This window comes from Struthio camelus, chromosome 1 (genome assembly GCF_040807025.1).
Source record: "Struthio camelus isolate bStrCam1 chromosome 1, bStrCam1.hap1, whole genome shotgun sequence".
Classification (NCBI taxonomy): Eukaryota; Metazoa; Chordata; class Aves; order Struthioniformes; family Struthionidae; genus Struthio; species Struthio camelus.
The window spans coordinates 210089909-210105608 of NC_090942.1; the positions used below are offsets into that span (position 1 = coordinate 210089909).

Below are 15700 nucleotides of genomic sequence, written 5' to 3' on the forward strand. Positions count from 1 at the left end.
GCTGTCTCTTAACAGAGCAAGACATGTTGCTTCACTTGCCCATGCAGCAATTTTGTGCCAAATACCAAGCACTTCATGGCTGACAGTGCTCTGAAGCATGGGGCTTATCTCCTATAAATAGGATTAGCAAATGAAAATACGTATTCTAGTTTCATACAGCTAGGATTATCAGCAGAGTAATGCATTTCTGTGATTTGCCTTTTAGTTCTATTTTCAGATGAGCAATAAGAGAACTTTCGTTAACCCCTGCTGTGAGCAATTTCACATATTCTAACATGTTTAACATGCTAGACTGTATTCAGACTAAATATTAGATAACCTTTTCTGTAAGAACAATAGGAATATCTCACTCATAAATTCTCCTAATGAAAGAGGAAGCTTTGCTGCCGAATAACTACAGGTGACAGAGTACCTTAATGCATCAAATGTGTAGACCTTTATATACATCCACTTCTTGTGCTGTTTCTAATATTCTGGGCTTGCAGTTTTAAGGCACCTGTTGTATATAAATACTTTTTTAAAAGCAAGAACAACAAAAGGAAGCATTACTGCCACATGTTTTACTTCATGGCTCTCCCAGCAGTAAGCGGATTCTGCTAACAACTTTTGAGAAGTTATTGAACATATGAAATCACCTGCTCATATTAAATCAGTGCCGGCTCAAGAACACTATACTTGTTATCTCAAATTTTATAGTATGTTTCCAAACAGGCTGCTGAAATTTCAGCATGCAGTCTCATACAGAAGCAATGTGAGGAGAGCTTTCCTGAACTGTTTTCATATTTACTATCATGCCCATTCTCATCAACAATTACTTAGTTTTATTTGCAACATGAAATGTAACGTAATACTCTAGCCCACAACAATCTAACCCTCTGAACTTGCACAGAACAGCAAAAGTCAATTTACCATGCCAGTCTGAGCATGGATGATCTGAGGTGATTCTACATGATACTTGAAGTATGCAGAAACTTACTTTCTGAGGAATGAATGGCATCTACTGTCTGTGGGTCACACTTTCTCTTAAATACAGGAGGGAAATGACAGCAGAGTCGGAATTTGAACTTCCCCTTACAGCAGTCAGAAATAAAGACATCAGGTTGCACAGAATAAAAATTTGCTACTTGTATTTTATGATTTCATTAAAAATTAATACAAAGCTATTTTTTAAAATGCATAAATTTTATTTACCACATAATACAGCAGCTTCTTCTCTAAAATCAGTTAACATGAATCATCGTTATGATTTTTCTTCTTTGTTAGAATACAGTCATGTATATTTGGATAGCAAAACTATTTTTTGTTATGTATGGAAATTATAAATGTTAATAGCCATGACTGAAAAAGATAAAATATTTTAAAAGAACAGGGTGTTCCATCATCTGTTTCACTATTGTTAGAAAAGAGAAAAATATATTGCACATAAATATCTTCTGATCTTTATTCATAATTTGTAGAATAAAAGCAAAAAGTTAATCTTCAGTAGAATTTAGAAGTACAATGCTGAAACTGTCAGCTACTAGCCTAAATAATTGTTGCCTCTATTGTAGGTAATGTCAGATTGATAGAGTAACTAGACAGACGTATACCAGAATAACAAAGAGCATCCTGAGCTGTATCACTGTCAAATCATTCACAGGTGAAGGCAGCTTCCAATAATATTGACAAATACTAGCATCCAGAGACCCAGGACTAGAAATCCAAGCTACTAAATTAAATGGTGTAAACAACTGACAGGCAGAGAGGAAAGGATACGTACATATACATATATCTATATATGTAGTTCCAAACTGATGTAGAAAATCACAAAAGGAAACTATTTTCAAAGCCTGCAATTAGAAAATTCACTGTTCACTGGGCTGATGAAACAACACTCTTCTTCTGGAGGAAAAAAATAACAAATAGACATGGGCTATAACATATTTTATATCCAGCTAACCTCACGTAATCACATCATTTGAAATATCACTACAAACAAAGAAGGGGTAAAATACACACAAATCCTCTTCATTAATTCTCCCTTCTGACATTTCTGTTCTGGTCTCTACCCTCCTCCCCCCCGCTTCTCTTTTCACCCTAGCAGTGATTTCTGCCTCTCACAGACTTGATTGCTCTGATGACCTCAATCAAAAGGTAATTATCCAGTGAGGATGGAAGGTAATTATTCCCATCAAGGAGAGACTGAATGCACCTGAATAGACAGCTGCAGTTCTTCCAGGGATTACATTATTACTATAGAAATTGCTTCCATTAATGCGTGGTGCATGTCAAATTTATGAAAAAATGTTGATTTGTTTGCAGGACAACTACTTTTCCCATTTTCACCCAACACTGTCTCCAAGTCAAGGCAAGAGCAACAGTCAATTGTGAGTTACTGTAGTACTATATGTGACAATTGTCAGCATGTAACTGTCTGCTCAGCAGTGGATATGACATAAAATCAGAAAAGGGACATTAAGCTCCAGATAGATGTTCACTATATAATTCACAAACAGGGTCAAAAGAACAGGTATTTCAGTCCAAGCTTGCAGAAATCCTGGCATAGGGACAAAAGTATAGGGACAATAAACACTAGTAAAAGAAAATGTATAACAGCCAGTTCTTCACAGCAAGAAAAGAGCTCTACTCAACTTATTTGCCTTCAACTCAGGGTGGGAAAATATTTAATTCTAGAAGAGGAAAATATTGAATTTACAAATTGTTATTTCAACACTTACAACAATGCCCCATGCTTAAAGCAGCTTGGCAATCTACCTGCCCCCAGAATGCTAAGCACTTCTAAAATGTGTCCTAAGTGCTGACTTCTTTCTGGAGTATCTGAACATCGACTCTAATCACTATAATCACTCCATATGTTAAGATTCTTGATTTTCTGGGGAGGGTTACACTACTCCAGAAGTTTATAGCCATTTGTTAAAAAAATGAGAAAGGAGCTTTCCAACATAAAAAATAAAATGTCTCTAGAACTGGATACACCTCTATTAATTATCTAGAAGAGATTAAATGTTCTAGAGTCTTTGTGGGTAAAGCTATGGTCTAACAGAAATCATCTGGCTTTTGCCCTGAATTAAAAAGGACCTTTTCCTTTAGACATGCTTTGCTCCTAAAAGGCATGAAACACAGAAGGAGTTTTAAGGGACAGTCAATTGATAAACATGCTGTTACATTTTCTTAGAGGTTATTTTTTTGCATAGACTACATCTGTAAATCTTGCATTTTGATGAAGGCAAAATATGTAAAACAGCATTCTAATGCTAATAAGTTGTCATAAATCTCAGCAGCAGTAAGGTCATACAATATAGTGCTAATTAGGTATGTACATGGCATATTTAATTTAGAAATAGGAATTTTTTTATTGTAAGGTTATGTCCCTTCATTATTGGAAGTATATTATCTAGTCCCATTGATTGATTTACTAATCTTAAATTTATCACTTTTTCCTATAACCTTCTTTTATGACACACAAGTCTCCGACAACATTTACATTCTTATTATCTAAAAAGTATGATAACACATAACACTCTCTCTTGTAAAGTATAGTTAAAAGAATCAACTGCTTTTTTCAGCACCTTCTACTTCTCATCAGCATCTCCTTTTCTCTGTAGTTAACTGAAATATGAGAGAGGAAGACAGAGGGGAAAAAAGAAAAAAAGAAAAAAGCTGAGAAAGGAAGGGGGGAGATGTTTGTTCTGTGTATTTCCAAGTTTCCTTTTTTACTTTCCAAAATAGTTCCTGTCTCTTTGCGTGAGTTTTGATATAGCTGCATTTCCAGCCTCCAGAAGATATCTGTTTGGTTAAGCTGGCTTTGCTGTTGCAATACATCTTTTTCTGCTTTCATTTTTTTTTTCTTGATACGTTTCACAAAGTCTAAAGTACAGTCAAAGTTCACTACCCTCTACCTCTTTCGTCACTGACTAAACACAAAAGTCCTGGTTTGGTCTGATTTCCTTTTATATCACTATTCAAAGTTGTGTGGTGGCCTCTATCGTGAAATAGTCCATGATCAATATCAGTTCACATATAAAATACTTTTTCTTATTTCATGAAGACAGTAGCAAAAATGTACCCTGGATTTTGGAATCTCAAGTCGACAATACGGTTTCCTTTATTAAATTTGTATTTGTTATATGTGGAAAAAGGAAGAGAGACAGGGCACTACTGGAGAGAGTCCAGCGGAGGGCTACCAAGATGATGAGGGAACTGGAGCATCTCTCGTCTGAAGAAGGAGAAGCTGAGGGAGCTGGGCCTGTTGAGCCTGGAGAAGAGAAGACTGAGAGGTGATCTCATCCATGTGTACAAGTACCTGAAGGGAGGGTGTCGAGAGGATGGGGCCAGACCCTTCTCTGTGGTTTTGTCAAGCACAAAACTGATCTCTTTTTTTTCCTCCAGAAGACATTTTGATATGACTGTTATTAAAGTTATCTTGAGGTTCATAACAATTAGTGTGGTTAAAAGTGCTCTTCACAACTTGCTAGGTAACCTTCAGGCTATATGTTTCTAAAAGACTGTCAGTTTCTGATTTAATTGTGGTCAGCTGCTTCTAGACGTTGTGATAAATTCTTTAAAGATCCTAAGAATTCATGCATGTTTTCACGTTTCTGATTAGATGCCAGGCAGCCTTCTGGCAGAAACTTTTCTCTTCTGTCTTGACCCCTGTAACACAAGCTCCCCACTAGGGTTATGCAATTTTTATGCAGACACTCTCCTTTTCCTTTTGAGTTTTCAGGAGAACATGGGGGAGCTGGGCATTTAAGGAGTCCAAGTGGCCATGGTTTCTAGGTATGCCTCAGCCTTCAGGGAGGATCACACTGTGATTGTCAGGTTACCTTAAAATCATTCTTAACGCAAGCTAGGTTAAGTAAAAATACAAATAAAGCAGTTATTCAAAACATCTAAAATAGCTGATGCAGTCCTGAAAAAACAGGGGAAAACTGCATTTAACCTACTTGCTCTGTGCTTAGATCAGAAATCCCTTTATCTAGCTGGTGTGCTATAGACTTCTCTGGCATCTGTGGATTTTGTTTTTCTCAATGCCTTGTACCCCAGGTTGTATCTGTGAAAGAAAATCTTGTCTTGGAAAGACACACTTGGTTTTACAGTTAAGTTCCTTTTCAGAGCCCTCCAGTAGGTCTAGGTAGATTTAATCTGTTTTTCTAAAACTAGTTTGCTTCTCTCTCATTCAGGAGATAGTCTGACCATCTATCTGAATTAAAATAAACTTTGCTTCACTTCTTCAGAGATGTAAATATTCTTCTTAGACTAGATCGGCTTTTATACCTGACAGACAAATTACCCATTCCTCATCTCAGTGAGAGTACAAATGCTCCCCCCACCTCTCTCCCTTTGGGTGACTAAAGGTGACTATTTAATATTATATATATTGCAGCAAAATTCGGGCGTTCGATTGATAGTAGTGCTACAACTGTTTCATCCCTCTCCCTTCCTGACATCATATCTGAGTGACTGCACAGCCCTAAGGTGACCCAATGATAAGCCTTTATTTTGGGTAGCGTAGAGGGGTCATTTTCCAAACAATCTGCTGGTTGAACCAATAACCTGATAAATTATTATTAATAAATAATAATAAATAACATATCAATGACTAGGAAATCTGATGGAAAGGAAGCAACAGAGTGTCTGACTGGGAGGGAGTGAGAAAGCGGTGGCAGCAGCCTGCTATTAGCTGGAATACGTGTCATAATTACACCCTTAGATACCTTCTCCACCGAACCTTGCATGTCTACATTGATGAACATAATGGGAACAAATACCTACATGGGATATAGAGTTCATTACTTGTTCTTCACAAAGATCCTGGCATGAGAGTAATTAGCCTTTCTGGTCTGACAAAGGGCCTGGGAATATCAGCCCTCACCCACTACTGCTCTCCTAGGAGGATGCTGGAGGATAGCATCTACTCAAATCCCTGCGAAGCTCTTGCAGTTTGCCAGTGAGGATCTCCTCTTTCCTTATCATTCTTAAGCACTGAGGCAAGCTAGTTTGCAATCAGAAGAGTAATAGGAATAGCTGCTGCAGCAAATAACCCCTTTGAGAAATAGTGCAGTAAGAGGTTATCAATTCAGAGCAAACAGACAAATTGTGCCCTAGGCCTCTGGATATCTCTGCTACTGCATCCAGTACTGCATAGATTCACAAGGCTGAATATTCAGTTTATTGCTGCAGAACAGTAATCGAGGTGTCCTGGGTAATCTGCACAACTGAATTGCTCATGGTCATCCTCTACTAATTATGGTTATAGATGAACTGCTTTCGATTCACCAATGAGTTTGTTAATAAAATCAGAGTACAATACCTTCCATGCAGAGATCAGCTTAAGGGTAAATCAGAATAAGGTGACTTACAGGAAAGAGTACATTACCTGCTAACACTAAACATACCAATTTATATTGCCAAGAACTGCTGATAAGAAAATTTTATAGCATGCTATGATATACAGCTTTAAATTATGGAGTAACTACTTATACTATATAAGCCTTACAGGAGATTTATCTCAGTCTTTAAAGGTTCATCAATTAAATACTCCTTAAAAGAACTATACAAAATATAGAATACTGTTTAAATATTTAAATCTAGAAATTGCATAAAAGAAATTCATAAAAGCTCATGTATCATTTAAAATGAGAAGATGCTAATATAAAAAGATTCTAAAATTAATAATAAATCAAACTATCAGCAGACAAAACTAAAATTACCATTTTAAGAGTTACTGGGTTTTTTTCTAATCACTACCAGCTAAAGAGCAATAAATGAAAAATACTGAGGATAACATAACTGTAGGTCATCTCTGTTGAATTTGTAGAATGTAATAAGAGAAATGTGAAATTTCTATCATGCTTTATATATTATTAGCATGTGTGTACTTTTGGGACTGTTACAGTGAAGGACACTGCTGCATATCTGTGACTTTTCTAATAGTAAACGGTGACGAATGACTGTAAATATCGATTGCAGAAGTGAATGAGAGATGGATACAATGAACACACTGAGGGGTACATTTTCAAGGCGGTATGTGATTGTAGTATGCACAAAACCAGTTACATAAGTAATGCACACATCACTCATGCTCTGTTTTGCAGATCAGCACATATTTTAAAGTTCCCTGTAATGTGAACATTGCTGAGTTACCAAGGAGGGGATTTGAAGCAAGCCTTTTTGGAAAAACAAGTAAACAACCAATATATTTTTATGGCTTTATTTCCTGCATTAGAAACTGATGGTTTTTATGAAATTATGAAAAAGTACAGTATAAAACCTGCACCTCTTAGAAATGTACTAATTCCTTGCTAGGGAGACCATCTGTAGTGGGAGATTAATCTCCAAGTTGAGTCTCTCTTAGCTTAACTCTGAAGAGGCTAATACAGACAGATTGCTAAATGGAAAGAGGGAGTCAGAGTTTGACTACCAGACATAACTCACTCTCTTAAACCGATCATGGTTTATACTAATCTGTTTCCCCGTGCTCTGAAACCAGCTAGGAGTGCCAGCGCAGCCTGGTTTAGCTGCAGGGCTGCTCCCAGCCTGTCTAAGCAAACTCCTCTCCTTCCTCACCTTCCTCGTCTACGTAGTCCTCTGCCTCTCTCCAAATACCTGCTTATTTGACCTGGGAGACGCATTGAATCTTCTGCTAAACACTATAAAAACAGGATGATGTAACTATAGAGTTGTGTGCTAATTCAAAAAATGCATATTTCACGCACATTTTATGTATTCAGAATAATTTAAAGAATTTATTCCCTCTCCAGTTGTATGAATTCTGGTACTGATCCCACTCTTCACAAACACCTGGGAGCAGAAAGTGAGCAGTTTTCTGCCAGGTTAGTGCACTCAGCTAGCCCAAAGTTGGACTTAGGCTGCCTTGGAGCCTCAGACTGAAGCACCATCTGCAGAAAGGAGGACACAAGTTGCTGAGGGACAGAAAGCATTTTGATTTTCTATGGCTCTCTTAAAAATGAATGTGAGACTCACGGCTAATGAGCCGATACCTCTCATGGCAGCTAATACTCTCTCGGGTCTCCCCTTCCACCTACAACATTCCCATGTGCTTGTTAGTATCTAGCTGTTGGTTCTTGTTTCTATCACCTAGAATTCATAAACGGACAGAGATCCCAAAACTACCTCTGTCACATAACCATAGTGTAGCAATGGCAGTCACCAAAGGTGTGTGAATGGTGTACTAGTTGTCTGTGGCAGAGATTGTCTTACCAAAAATTCAGGTCCATTGTTACGTATATTTCAATATCCCAAATCAGACTTTTTCCTAAACTACTAACTGATTTCTGCGGACAAATATCACTATTTAGATGATTTGGAAGTTCTACAAATACTGTAATGACACTTTTTTTTTTTCTCCCAAGAAAAAAATTAAAAAAGAACATGAAATCTACATCATATTTGAATCCACATGCATATAGACTGCATTCAGAATAAAGATCATATCTTTCTCTCCCAAATACCTTCTTATTTGATGTGGTAGACAAATTAAGCATTCTATCAGACATCATGAAAAAAGACTGATATAACTACAGAGCTGTATGCTAACTCAAAAAACAGATATTTCATGCACATTTCATGTATACCAAATGGTTGAAAGAATGTCAGCTGTAGCCATAACAACACAGAAAAAATGCACAAAAATTTCTTGGAATGAATATAATTATGATAAAATAAATCATTAAAGAGCAGTATCCAAAGAACTACTGACAAACTGCACATTTAAAGGTTCCATAATAAAACCCAGAGAATTAATTTCTAAAACCCCAAATTCTTTCTACAAGAAGAAAATTGATTAAAGTCTCTTTGTCTATAGATCTTTGTCCCTAAAACCCTACATCCACAGATATAGCAACATCAGTTCCTTGCAGCGCCCCTACAATATCTCTCAGAGTTAAGGGAATGCATGTACTTAGTCTGTCGCTGTAGGTACCGATTTGCTCACCAGACGTTGTTGGACAGAGGGTAGAACATCCACATTCTACCTGACTTTCTCTTAGCGAAGATTCTTTTTTCTGTACTTAGATATTAATTTCATTAAATTTTGATGAATTTTAGTTTTGAAAATATTGCCAAATTTCATTAGAATTGGCTAGTGAGTTCTATCATTACTGAAAAGGATGAGGAAGAAAGCCCTGATGGACAAACTGCACAATTGCTTAAGCCTTGTTTCTGAGTGAAACACGCTAAAGGATGCTAACAAGACTTAACATTCATTTTATCTTTCTACATATTTTCACATGTATTCGCACCTTTCTATCCTAAAACAAAGTTTGAGGTTCCCACCTCTAACTCAATTACATGGGGGTAGAGAAACATGAGATTACCCACACAAGAGAGAATAAAACAATCAGACTCCATCTGCCCTAAGCCTGCCTATCATAGGCTATCTCAATAAATAGGAATGTATTAGGATAACAGAGAAAAGAAAGAATACTACTAAGAAAATAATTAAAGTAATATATGCTAAGGGAAGCCAAATCTAGGGGACTTGAAGGGGATTTCTCCTCCCACATCTATTTGCTCCTGCTCTCAGCAGCAAGGCTGAGCATGTATTATAAAGATGTGCACAACACACACATTCACGCACACACATGCGCACACACAGTACATATTCTCATGGTCAGCCACACAAATTAACAGAGAGAGAGAGCGAGAGCAGTGTCTTTACTGAACAACTAGTGGTGCTCTTGCCAGTGTGAGCAGCACTGGTGGTGACCCTGGTCCTGCTCTCCAGCTGATCAGAGTTGGAGCTCACGAGCAGATGGACACGCTCCCATACTCTCCCGATCCACCGGCGCACACGCACCCCCGGTTCTCTCCACCCCTGACCCTGGATCTGCCCAGGATGCACATCCAGACCCAGCCCATCCTGGGCTCTGGCCAGATTCAGGTCTCCTCCTACTTGCTGTCTAGTCCCACTTGGAGTTCACAAGCAAGTCACAAACACAACATAGAACAAAGTCACACAGCTGGGAATGGGTTTAGTAAGGCCGGATAGACTGGGGCAATGAGGCGCAGGGCTCAGCCAGACAAGCGTACAGACCAGCAGCCTGCTTATACAGGGCCAGCCCCTTTCATTATCCTCCTCTCCATTTTCCCACACTTGTTCCTCCCCCATCCACTTTCGTCATTCCCTTTCCCTACCATTACGTACCCATTAGATTTATTGTATGCTCACAATTCTCTTACAATCTCTCATTAGAAATTTTACACAATCCCAGAAGCACCGCCAATATCCCGAAGTAAGCTTACTCTTTCCCACGAGATCCACCATGATCTTGTTTCCTCCCTTCTTATCAGTCATGAAGCTCTGGCTAAACACCTCCAAGACCATGCTCCAGTGGTCCCTTTGAAGGCCTGTGAGCTCTGGTTGTTAGTACTGTCTCTGTTATATCCTATTTGTTAGAGTTTGTGTTTCTAGGTGGTTAATTTATTCCTTCTCTTGCCTCATTTTTAAGTTGAATAGCCATTGACTAGATACCACCACAAACTAGATATCCTTATATTCCAGGTATCCACACGTCTTTTACCTTCCACATATCCTTACAGTGTAGATTCATAAAAGAAAGGAAAAGTCTTGAAAATTGAGGGACTATGACAATTGCTGTTTGGTAGCCTCAGAATAGTAAGAGTCTGACTGTGCAGAGTTATAACCTTAAATTTTGGATAATTTTCCAGTGTTGCAAACAGCTGCCCTTCAAAATCACCTGACATACTGAAACAGAGGAGAGATACACACCGCTCCAAACCTTTCTGGTCAATGAAAAGACTGGGTTACTGACATGCTGAGTCCTTTCCTCATCAGGCTGATGAATATTGCCAGTTTTTCCTTGCTTTCAGCCCTCTGCTATTGTATTGCTCTATTAACTGTAAAGAAGAGCTGCTTCTTCAGCTGTGGAGTACATAGCAGAGTGAAGTACCAGTGGACTGGTACTGCTATTTCCTCAGCAATAGAAATAACAAAAAACAATATTAAAGAGCATGTCTACAGAGAATAGTTGAACTTATCGCTGTAGCCCTGGTCTTTGGCTGCTGCTGCCTCTCTGTAGTCCTTGCTGCACTAATATACTGCATCATTTCAGTTTCCTGTGTAAAAGCCCCTCAGGGTAGAGATCCCATCTTTCTACATTTAGTGTAGGAGGGTTAATCTCCACTTGGGTACCACAGAGCAAATAATCAAACCTAACAATTATTGAAATGTCACTTTTTTGTTTTCATCTGGCAGGACCATATGTCACATCTTAAATAAATGCCAGGGTCTCCACAGGCCACGGTAATATTACTGATGATGTTTGTACTGCATAGTAAAGTACACAGATTCAGAGTTTAATGATTTTACAGCAGCACAAAAATTTTTTAAAAAATGATACCCCTACTGGTGATGTAAAAAAAAAGAGTCAGTTTTCAACATGACATAGAATTCCAATTTTCTATGGAAAGCTGATATTTCATTCAATATAAAAAATTCCTCAAAAAGAATCAATAACAAAACCAGAATACTTGACCTCAGATTCTGTAAGGTAATCTTATTTCTCTTACTTAGATTAAAGGTGAGTCATTCAACAGTAAGTTAAGCCTGGACATCTCCATCTCTTTTAGGGGTATACCCTCAAGGAGTTACGTGTCATCATTCTTCACTAACCACAGCCTTTGAGGATTTTTCAAGGACAGCTCTGGAGAGAGCTCACTGAAATATTGTGGCCCAAAGGCACAGATCACTGTGGACAAGTTTGTGTCCACTTAAAAGGTTATCATGTTTAAATATTTCAGAAATGAAAATGGCTATATAAATGTGATGTCTGAAATATTTCACTATGAGGCATTACTAGTCTATACTTTGACATTATTGAACATCACCAGACACATAGGCTCCAAGCACAAGAAGAGAAAAACTAGTCTGTATTATTAAATATAATTTGTTGCAGAGATAAAGTGCTAACTCTCTGTACCAACTGCAAAAGTGGAAAAGTGGAAAGACAGTGAAGGAAGGAAAATGAGAAGAACAGTAGACAAGGAAACACAGTGCATGTTGTTAAAAGATATATATAATTCTGAAATGGAAACCTGTTCAGAAGGTGCTCTAAATTGTGGCATTTACATTCTGAAGTTGCTTGATATTGAGTTGCTTTTTTCCCTGACACTAGTTTACAAATTCTATGAAAGGATTTTGCTGAAAACTATGTATTATCAGTAATTTATACAATCAGAGATATTTTCACTGTATAATTATAAAACATATTTTTAATGTTACTTTCTACGTTTCTTTAAGTTTCTTTAAATAATCTATGGACGTTCAGACAGATGTTCCTCGCATTCTGGGGAAAGCGATATCTGAAAACTAAATCCTATAGAAAATAATTTCCTTGGTCTTAGCCATTTATGAGATTTTGGGAGGGGGCTCCTTTCCCAGGTCAAATTAAATATGTCCAAATAAAAGAAAACCAAATAAAATAAAACAGAAAATCACCATACAACCGAGATCATGTCAAAGAAAGTATTATTTTCTTATTATTTTTACTTTATTTTTACAAAAATGCTAATTAGAAAAAAAATAATTTAATGCTATAATAAGTAAAGGGACTTACAAATGCAAAAATGAAACTTTGTTAAAATATTGAAAAGAAGAATTTTCATGATTTTAAATATGTTCACATTTTGCTAAATATTTCTTCAAATCCTTTCTAATAAAGTAAAACTAATACTGAATGTTTCAGTTAGACATTATCCTACATATAGTATTAATTATGCAATTAACATCTTCAAATTCTTCATCTACAATATCATATTTCACTTGCCTTCTTTATATTAGCATAGCATTTTTCCCTGATGGAAGAGATGTAAACATTTGTTTGTATCTTTTAATTATTATCAAATTATATTCAAATATTATACATGTTGACACTCACAAGAACATACTTAGGAAGTGAGGACAAACAGATTTTGACACGAAATGCCAACATTTTGTCCCAAGCTTATGTAGACAGGTTAGGAAGAGGAAATATTATAAAGCAATAAGACAAACAACTAAAAACATCAATGGCAGTTTTCAGATGAAAACTGAAAGATGTGAGAAGTAAGGCTCTTTCTGACTCTCTTACTGCAGGGAAAATACTTCTCTAGAACATTTCTCTTATTTTCCATTTCCTTATTTGATGGTGCACTGAGACTTAACACTGACTTAGAATGTGCTTGTTTGGGAAGATGTTCAGCCATTTGTAGTACTTGCATATGCTTCTGTCTTCTATATTACACATTGTAAAGCAGCAATTACAAGTAAACAAGAGATGCATAACCAATTTATCTTTTTGAGGACCCATCCCCCTGAATAGTTTGAAAATTCAGGGATTGTTGAGATACTATGAAAAATCAATATAACACAGTCTCTTCATGTGGAATATCTAGCTAGCGGTGGAGGCGGCGGGGTGGGGGGGGGGGGGGGTTGGAACAGCCTTTATGAGATACTTGACCCAACAGATTCCTAAGGTAGGTCTAAGTTTTGAACAGTTTGGTTGACTATCAAAATCCAAATGGATTCCAAAATCCAAATGGAGTTCCAAATGGATATCTGGACCTAAATAAAATCTCCCTTTCTAAAATTTCTGCAACATTTGGAATGTACGCTGACACAAATTAAAGGTAGCATTGCACTGAAATTTTCATTAATGACACTAAGGTATGACCAAGACTTAAGGTTGGTTTTACATTTTTGTAGCGATTATGAAATATTTGTAGGTAAAAGGATACTTATTCTGAAAAAAAAAGTCACAAAGTGACAAAGCTGCTACTTGCCTTTTATCACAATTTTCTTATTTACCTAACATAGAAAATGAATCAATTAAAATTGATTGTCCAGGGGTCAAAGGATTGTGATCAATGGCACAAAGTCAAGTTGGAGGCCTGTAGCTAGTGGTGTCCCCCAGGGGTCAAAACTGGGTCCAGTCTTGTTCCATGTATTCATCAGTGACCTGGAGGAAGGGACAGAGTGCACCCTCTGCAAGTTTGATGATGATACTGAACTGGGAGGAGTGGCTGACACACCAGAAGGCTGTGCTGCCCTTCAGAGGGACCTGGAGAGGCTTTAGAGCTGGCCAGAGAGGAACCTCCTGAAGGTCAACAAAGGCAAGTGCAGGGTCCTGCACCTAGGGAGGAATAACCCCATGCACCAGGACAGGCTGGGGGCTGACCTGCTGGAAAGCAGCTCTGCAGAGAAGGACCTGGGAGTGCTGGTGGACAACAAGTGAAGCATGAGGCAACAACTTGCCCTTGTGGCCAAGAAGGCCAATGGTCTCCTGGGGTGCATGAGGCAGAGTGTTGCCAGCAGGTGGAGGGAGGTGGTCCTGCCCCTCTCCTCAGCCCTGGGGAGGCCTCACCTGGAGGACTGTGTCCAGTTCTGGGCTCCCCAGTACAAGAGAGACATGGCACTACTGGAGAGAGTCCAGCGGAGGGCTACCAAGATGATGAAGGGACTGGAACACCTCTCCTGTGAGGAAAAGCTAGGGGAGCTGGGATTCCAGCTATGGAGGAGAGAAAGGTCAGGGGGGATCTGATCAACATGTACAAGTATCTGAAGGGGGAGTGTCAAGAGGATGAGGCCAGCCTCTTCTCCGTGGTGCCCAGTGACAGGACAAGAGGCAATGGGCAGAAACTGAAACACAGGCAGTTCCACCTGAACATGAGGAAAAAACTTCTTTCCTGTGAGGGTGACAGAGCATTGGAACAGGTTGCCCAGAGAGATTGTGGAGCCTCCTTCGCAGGAGATATTCAAAACCCACCTGGACACAATGCTGGGCAATGTGCTCTGGTTGACCCTGCCTGAGCAGGGAGGTTGGACTAGATGATCTCCAGAGGTCCCTTCCAACCTCAACCATTCTGTGATTCTGTGATTCTGTGAAATAGCAATATAACAACTATTTCTAAAATTAAACTGTCATTTGATATCAAAAGCAATCAGACTTTCAGACTGCATTAAGGAATGGTGCTGTTCTTGCTAATGCGATTTTATTAATTAAGACATCATCAAGGAATTGCGAAATGAAACCTTGCATCATGACTGGTAAATGACTGGCAGAAAGTCATTTCAGTTTCTAATCATAGTCTGTTTAAAATCTAGGGGCAAGCAGTAGTTTTTGATTTATATTTCCTTGCATTTTAAAGTCATTCAGGAACATTCCACTTTCTCTTTGACAGGCCTTTTTACTTGTTTCTGCCCCAAAATCAAGACTGATACATTTTTTTTTTAGATGCAACCTATTTCTGATGATCTGTCAGATGTTTCAGGGGAAAACATATATTTAATTAAATGATAGATGCATGTGTTTAGTAATCATTATTACTAATTGTCATCTTCTGAAGTACTTCCGTTTTCATGAACTTTTAAAGCTAACTACAAGAAGTTGTCAATGAATATACAATTTAACAGATTTTTCTAGAATACCACCAGCTAATAATTATTAAAATTTAAGGAAATTCCAGAGTAGGTCTACCAAGCTTGCCTAGATTCTTCTATAATGAATATACAGTGGGATTTGACTATTTAGAAGCACCTGAAGAACGGCTTTGTATCGTGGGGAAATATTATTTAATCTATATCCGCAATAGAACTAGCACAAACGATATAATATTCAGCAAAGTATTCAAGCAAAATAACTATTTTTCATGAGACTTTTAGATGAAATGATATTTTTCA

At 37.9% G+C, this 15700-nt stretch overlaps 1 protein-coding gene across 4 annotated transcripts in view; it reads right to left on the reverse strand.

The window, feature by feature from the left end:
• The window catches only part of CNTN5 (contactin 5), a 656947-nt gene that overhangs the window by 414971 nt on the left and 226276 nt on the right, over positions 1–15700 (reverse strand). The gene's annotated exons all lie outside the window — the stretch shown is intronic.